The sequence below is a fragment of the Schistocerca gregaria genome, unplaced genomic scaffold (assembly GCF_023897955.1).
Source record: "Schistocerca gregaria isolate iqSchGreg1 unplaced genomic scaffold, iqSchGreg1.2 ptg000229l, whole genome shotgun sequence".
In the NCBI taxonomy this organism is placed as follows: Eukaryota; Metazoa; Arthropoda; class Insecta; order Orthoptera; family Acrididae; genus Schistocerca; species Schistocerca gregaria.
This window is the reverse complement of record NW_026061748.1, coordinates 3,037,945-3,045,042: the sequence shown is the minus strand read 5'-3', so window position 1 is coordinate 3,045,042 and position 7,098 is coordinate 3,037,945.

Genomic DNA, 7,098 nt, shown 5'->3' with positions numbered 1-7,098 from the left:
AATTGTACTACTTCTTACTGGCTATTACTTCAACTTTGAAGTTTCTTCTGTGTTCTACTATGGTGCTTTTAGTGTCTCCGCATACCGCAGCACGCGACATAGCTTTGTAGACGATAAATGTAACCGTTTCAGAGAGAAGAGCGGCCAATGTGACGATCTGGCTTTAAGTCGATTCGATAACAAGTGACGAAAACGGACGGATTTATCAGGTTTTTACTACATATGAACACTTTTCACATTCTCCCGTGCAACGCGGCTGCTAGTCCTCCTTTCATGCAAAATGTTAAGGTCCTAGGTCATGTCCAAGCCACCAAAGCCGGCTAAAAAGTGAATAATCGACAACTAAAACTTCAATTGTACTACTTCTTACTGGCTATTACTTCAACTTAGAAGCTTCTTCTGTGTTCTACTATGGTGCTTTTTGCGTCTCCGCATACCGCAGCACGCGACATAGATTTGCAGACGATAAATGTAACCGTCTCAGAGAGAAAAGCGGCCAATGTGACGATCTGGCTTTAAGTCAATTCGATAACAAATGACGAAAACGGACGCATTTCTCAGGTTTTTACCACATATGAACACTTTTCACATTCTGCCATGCAACGCGGCTGCTAGTCCTCCTTTCATGCAAAATCTTAAGGTCCTAGGTCATGTCCAAGCCACCAAAGACGGCTAAAAAGTGAATAATCGACAACTAAAACTTCAATTGTACTACTTCTTACTTTCCATTACTTCAACTTAGAAGCTTCTTCTGTGTTCTCCTATGGTGCTTTTAGTGTCTCCGCAGACCGCAGCACGTGACATAGCTTTGCAGACGATAAATGTAACAGTCTCAGAGAGAAAAGCGGCCAATGTGACGATCTGGCTTTAAGTCGACTCGATAACAAATGACGAAAACGGACGGATTTCTCAGGTTTTTACTACATATGAACACTTTTCACATCCTCCCGTGCAACGCGGCTGCTAGACCTCCTCTCATGCAAAATCTTAAGGTCCTAGGTCATGTAAAAGCCACCAAAGCCGGCTAAAAAGTGAATAATCGACAACTAAAACTTTAATTGTACTACTTCTTACTGGCTATTACTTCAACATAGAAGCTTCTTCTGTGTTCTACTATGGTGCTTTTAGTGTTTCCGCATACCGCAGCACGCGACATAGCTTTGTAGACGATAAATGTAACCGTTTCAGAGAGAAGAGCGGCCAATGTGACGATCTGGCTTTAAGTCGATTCGATAACAAATGACGAAAACGGACGGATTTCTCAGGTTTTTACTACATATGAACACTTTTCACATTCTCCCGTGCAACGCGGCTGCTAGTCCTCCTTTCATGCAAAATCTTAAGGTCCTAGGTCATGTCCAAGCCACCAAATCCGGCTAAAATGTGAATAATCGACAACTAAAACTAGAATTGTATTACTTCTTACTGGCTATTACTTCAACTTAGAAGCTTCTTCTGTGTTCTACTATGGTGCTTTTAGTGTCTCCGCATACCGCAGCACACGACATAGCGTTGCGGACGATAAATGTAACCGTCTCAGAGAGAAAAGCGGCCAATGTGACGATCTGCCTTTAAGTCGATTCGATAACAAATGACGAAAACGGACGGATTTCTCAGGTTTTTACTACATATGAACACTTTTCACATTCTCCCGTGCAACGCGGCTGCTAGTCCTCCTTTCATGCAAAATCTTAAGGTCCTAGGTCATGTCCAAGCCACCAAAGTCGGCTAAAATGTGAATAATCGACAACTAAAACTAGAATTGTATTACTTCTTACTGGCTATTACTTCAACTTAGAAGCTTCTTCTGTGTTCTACTATGGTGCTTTTAGTGTTTCCGCATACCGCAGCACACGACATAGCGTTGCGGACGATAAATGTAACCGTCTCAGAGAGAAAAGCGGCCAATGTGACGATCTGCCTTTAAGTCGATTCGATAACAAATGACGAAAACGGACGGATTTCTCAGGTTTTTACTACATATGAACACTTTTCACATTCTCCCGTGCAACGCGTCTGCTAGTCCTCCTTTCATGCAAAATCTTATGGTCCTAGGTCATGTCCAAGCCACCAAAGCCGGCTAAAAAGTGAATAATCGACAACTAAAACTTCAATTGTACTACTTCTTACTGGCTATTACTTCAACTTTGAAGTTTCTTCTGTGTTCTACTATGGTGCTTTTAGTGTCTCCGCATACCGCAGCACGCGACATAGCTTTGCAGACGATAAATGTAACCGTCTCAGAGAGAAAAGCGGCCAATGTGACGATCTGGCTTTAAGTCGATTCGATAACAAATGACGAAAACGGACGGATTTCTCAGGTTTTTACTACATATGAACACTTTTCACATTCTCCCGTGCAACGCGGCTTTTAGTCCTCCTTTCATGCAAAATCTTATGGTCCTAGGTCATGTCCAAGCCAACAAAGCCGGCTAAAAAGTGAATATTCGACAACTAAAAATTCAATTGTACTACTTCTTACTGGCTATTGCTTCAACTTAGAAGCTTCTTCAGTGTTCTACTATGGTGCTTTTAGTGTCTCCGCATACCGCAGCACGCGACATAGCTTTGCAGACGATAAATGTAACCGTCTCAGAGAGAAAAGCGGCCAATGTGACGATCTGGCTTTAAGACGATTCGATAACAAATGACGAAAACGGACGGATTTCTCAGGTTTTTAATACATATGAACACTTTTCACATTCTCCCGTGCAACGCGGCTGTTAGTCCTCCTTTCATGCAAAATCGTATGGTCCTAGGTCATGTCCAAGCCACCAAAGCCGGCTAAAAAGTGAATAATCGACAACTAAAACTTCAATTGTACTACTTCTTACTGGCTATTGCTTCAACTTAGAAGCTTCTTCAGTGTTCTACTATGGTGCTTTTAGTGTCTCCGCATACGGCAGCACGCGACATAGATTTCCAGACGATAAATGTAACCGTCTCAGAGAGAAAAGCAGCCAATGTGACGATCTGGCTTTAAGACAATTCGATAACAAATGACGAAAACGGACGGATTTCTCAGGTTTTTACTACATATGAACACTTTTCACATTCTCCGGTGCAACGTGGCTGCTAGTCTTCCTTTCATGCAAAATTTTATGGTTCCACCTCATGTCCAAGCCACCAAAGCCGGCTAAAAAGTGAATAATCGACAACTAAAACTTCAATTGTACTACTACTTACTGGCTATTACTTCAACATAGAAGCTTCTTCAGTGTTCTACTATGGTGCTTTTAGTGTTTCCGCATAACGCAGCACGCGACATAGCTTTGTAGACGATAAATGTAACCGTTTCAGAGAGAAGAGCGGCCAATGTGACGATCTGGCTTTAAGTCGATTCGATAACAAATGACGAAAACGGACGGATTTCTCAGGTTTTTACTACATATGAACACTTTTCACATTCTCAAGTGCAACGCGGCTGCTAGTCCTCCTTTCATGCAAAATGTTAAGTTCCTAGGTCATGTACAAGCCACCAAAGCCGGCTAAAAAGTGAATAATCGACAACTAAAACTTCAATTGTACTACTTCTTACTGGCTATTACTTCAACTTAGAAGCTTCTTCTGTGTTCTACTATGGTGCTTTTAGTGTTTCCGCATACCGCAGCACACGACATAGCGTTGCGGACGATAAATGTAACCGTCTCAGAGAGAAAAGCGGCCAATGTGACGATCTGCCTTTAAGTCGATTCGATAACAAATGACGAAAACGGACGGATTTCTCAGGTTTTTACTACATATGAACACTTTTCACATTCTCCCGTGCAACGCGTCTGCTAGTCCTCCTTTCATGCAAAATCTTATGGTCCTAGGTCATGTCCAAGCCACCAAAGCCGGCTAAAAAGTGAATAATCGACAACTAAAACTTCAATTGTACTACTTCTTACTGGCTATTACTTCAACTTTGAAGTTTCTTCTGTGTTCTACTATGGTGCTTTTAGTGTCTCCGCATACCGCAGCACGCGACATAGCTTTGCAGACGATAAATGTAACCGTCTCAGAGAGAAAAGCGGCCAATGTGACGATCTGGCTTTAAGTCGATTCGATAACAAATGACGAAAACGGACGGATTTCTCAGGTTTTTACTACATATGAACACTTTTCACATTCTCCCGTGCAACGCGGCTTTTAGTCCTCCTTTCATGCAAAATCTTATGGTCCTAGGTCATGTCCAAGCCAACAAAGCCGGCTAAAAAGTGAATATTCGACAACTAAAAATTCAATTGTACTACTTCTTACTGGCTATTGCTTCAACTTAGAAGCTTCTTCAGTGTTCTACTATGGTGCTTTTAGTGTCTCCGCATACCGCAGCACGCGACATAGCTTTGCAGACGATAAATGTAACCGTCTCAGAGAGAAAAGCGGCCAATGTGACGATCTGGCTTTAAGACGATTCGATAACAAATGACGAAAACGGACGGATTTCTCAGGTTTTTAATACATATGAACACTTTTCACATTCTCCCGTGCAACGCGGCTGTTAGTCCTCCTTTCATGCAAAATCGTATGGTCCTAGGTCATGTCCAAGCCACCAAAGCCGGCTAAAAAGTGAATAATCGACAACTAAAACTTCAATTGTACTACTTCTTACTGGCTATTGCTTCAACTTAGAAGCTTCTTCAGTGTTCTACTATGGTGCTTTTAGTGTCTCCGCATACGGCAGCACGCGACATAGATTTCCAGACGATAAATGTAACCGTCTCAGAGAGAAAAGCAGCCAATGTGACGATCTGGCTTTAAGACAATTCGATAACAAATGACGAAAACGGACGGATTTCTCAGGTTTTTACTACATATGAACACTTTTCACATTCTCCGGTGCAACGTGGCTGCTAGTCTTCCTTTCATGCAAAATTTTATGGTTCCACCTCATGTCCAAGCCACCAAAGCCGGCTAAAAAGTGAATAATCGACAACTAAAACTTCAATTGTACTACTACTTACTGGCTATTACTTCAACATAGAAGCTTCTTCAGTGTTCTACTATGGTGCTTTTAGTGTTTCCGCATAACGCAGCACGCGACATAGCTTTGTAGACGATAAATGTAACCGTTTCAGAGAGAAGAGCGGCCAATGTGACGATCTGGCTTTAAGTCGATTCGATAACAAATGACGAAAACGGACGGATTTCTCAGGTTTTTACTACATATGAACACTTTTCACATTCTCAAGTGCAACGCGGCTGCTAGTCCTCCTTTCATGCAAAATGTTAAGTTCCTAGGTCATGTACAAGCCACCAAAGCCGGCTAAAAAGTGAATAATCGACAACTAAAACTTCAATTGTACTACTTCTTACTGGCTATTACTTCAACTTAGAAGCTTCTTCTGTGTTCTACTATGGTGCTTTTTGCGTCTCCGCATACCGCAGCACGCGACATAGCTTTGCAGACGATAAATGTAACCGTCTCAGAGAGAAAAGCGGCCAATGTGACGATCTGCCTTTAAGTCGATTCGATAACAAATGATGAAAACGGACGGATTTCTCAGGTTTTTACTACATATGAACAATTTTCACATTCTCCCGTGCAACGCGTCTGCTAGTCCTCCTTTCATGCAAAATCTTATGGTCCTAGGTCATGTCCAAGCCACCAAAGCCGGCTAAAAAGTGAATAATCGACAACTAAAACTTCAATTGTACTACTTCTTACTGGCTATTACTTCAACTTTGAAGTTTCTTCTGTGTTCTACTATGGTGCTTTTAGTGTCTCCGCATACCGCAGCACGCGACATAGCTTTGTAGACGATAAATGTAACCGTTTCAGAGAGAAGAGCGGCCTATGTGACGATCTGGCTTTAAGTCGATTCGATAACAAATGACGAAAACGGACGGATTTCTCAGGTTTTTACTACATATGAACACTTTTCACATTCTCCCGTGCAACGCGGCTGCTAGTCCTCCTTTCATGCAAAATCTTAAGGTCCTAGGTCATGTCCATGCCACCAAAGCCGGCTAAAATGTGAATAATCGACAACTACAACTAGAATTGTATTACTTCTTACTGGCTATTACTTCAACTTAGAAGCTTCTTCTGTGTTCTACTATGGTGCTTTTAGTGTCTCCGCATACCGCAGCACGCGACATAGCGTTGCAGACGATAAATGTAACCGTCTCAGAGAGAAAAGCGGTCAATGTGACGATCTGCCTTTAAGTCGATTCGATAACAAATGACGAAAACGGACGGATTTCTCAGGTTTTTACTACATATGAACACTTTTCACATTCTCCCGTGCAACGCGTCTGCTAGTCCTCCTTTCATGCAAAATCTTATGGTCCTAGGTCATGTCCAAGCCACCAAAGCCGGCTAAAAAGTGAATAATCGACAACTAAAACTTGAATGCACTACTTCTTACTGGCTATTACTTCAACTTTGAAGTTTCTTCTGTGTTCTACTATGGTGCTTTTAGTGTCTCCGCATACCGCAGCACGCGACATAGCTTTGCAGACGATAAATGTAACAGTCTCAGAGAGAAAAGCGGCCAATGTGACGATCTGGCTTTAAGACGATTCGATAACAAATGACGAAAACGGACGGATTTCTCAGGTTTTTACTACATATGAACACTTTTCACATTCTCCCGTGCAACGCGGCTGTTAGTCCTCCTTTCATGCAAAATCTTATGGTCCTAGGTCATGTCCAAGCCACCAAAGCCGGCTAAAAAGTAAATAATCGACAACTAAAACTTCAATTGTACTACATCTTACTGGCTATTGCTTCAACTTAGAAGCTTCTTCAGTGTTCTACTATGGTGCTTTTAGTGTCTCCGCATACGGCAGCACGCGACATAGATTTCCAGACGATAAATGTAACCGTCTCAGAGAGAAAAGCAGCCAATGTGACGATCTGGCTTTAAGACGATTCGATAACAAATGACGAAAACGGACGGATTTCTCAGGTTTTTACTACATATGAACACTTTTCACATTCTCCGGTGCAACGTGGCTGCTAGTCTTCCTTTCATGCAAAATTTTATGGTTCCACCTCATGTCCAAGCCACCAAAGCCGGCTAAAAAGTGAATAATCGACAACTAAAACTTCATTTGTACTACTTCTTACTGGCTATTACTTCATCTTTGAAGTTTCTTCTGTGTTCTACT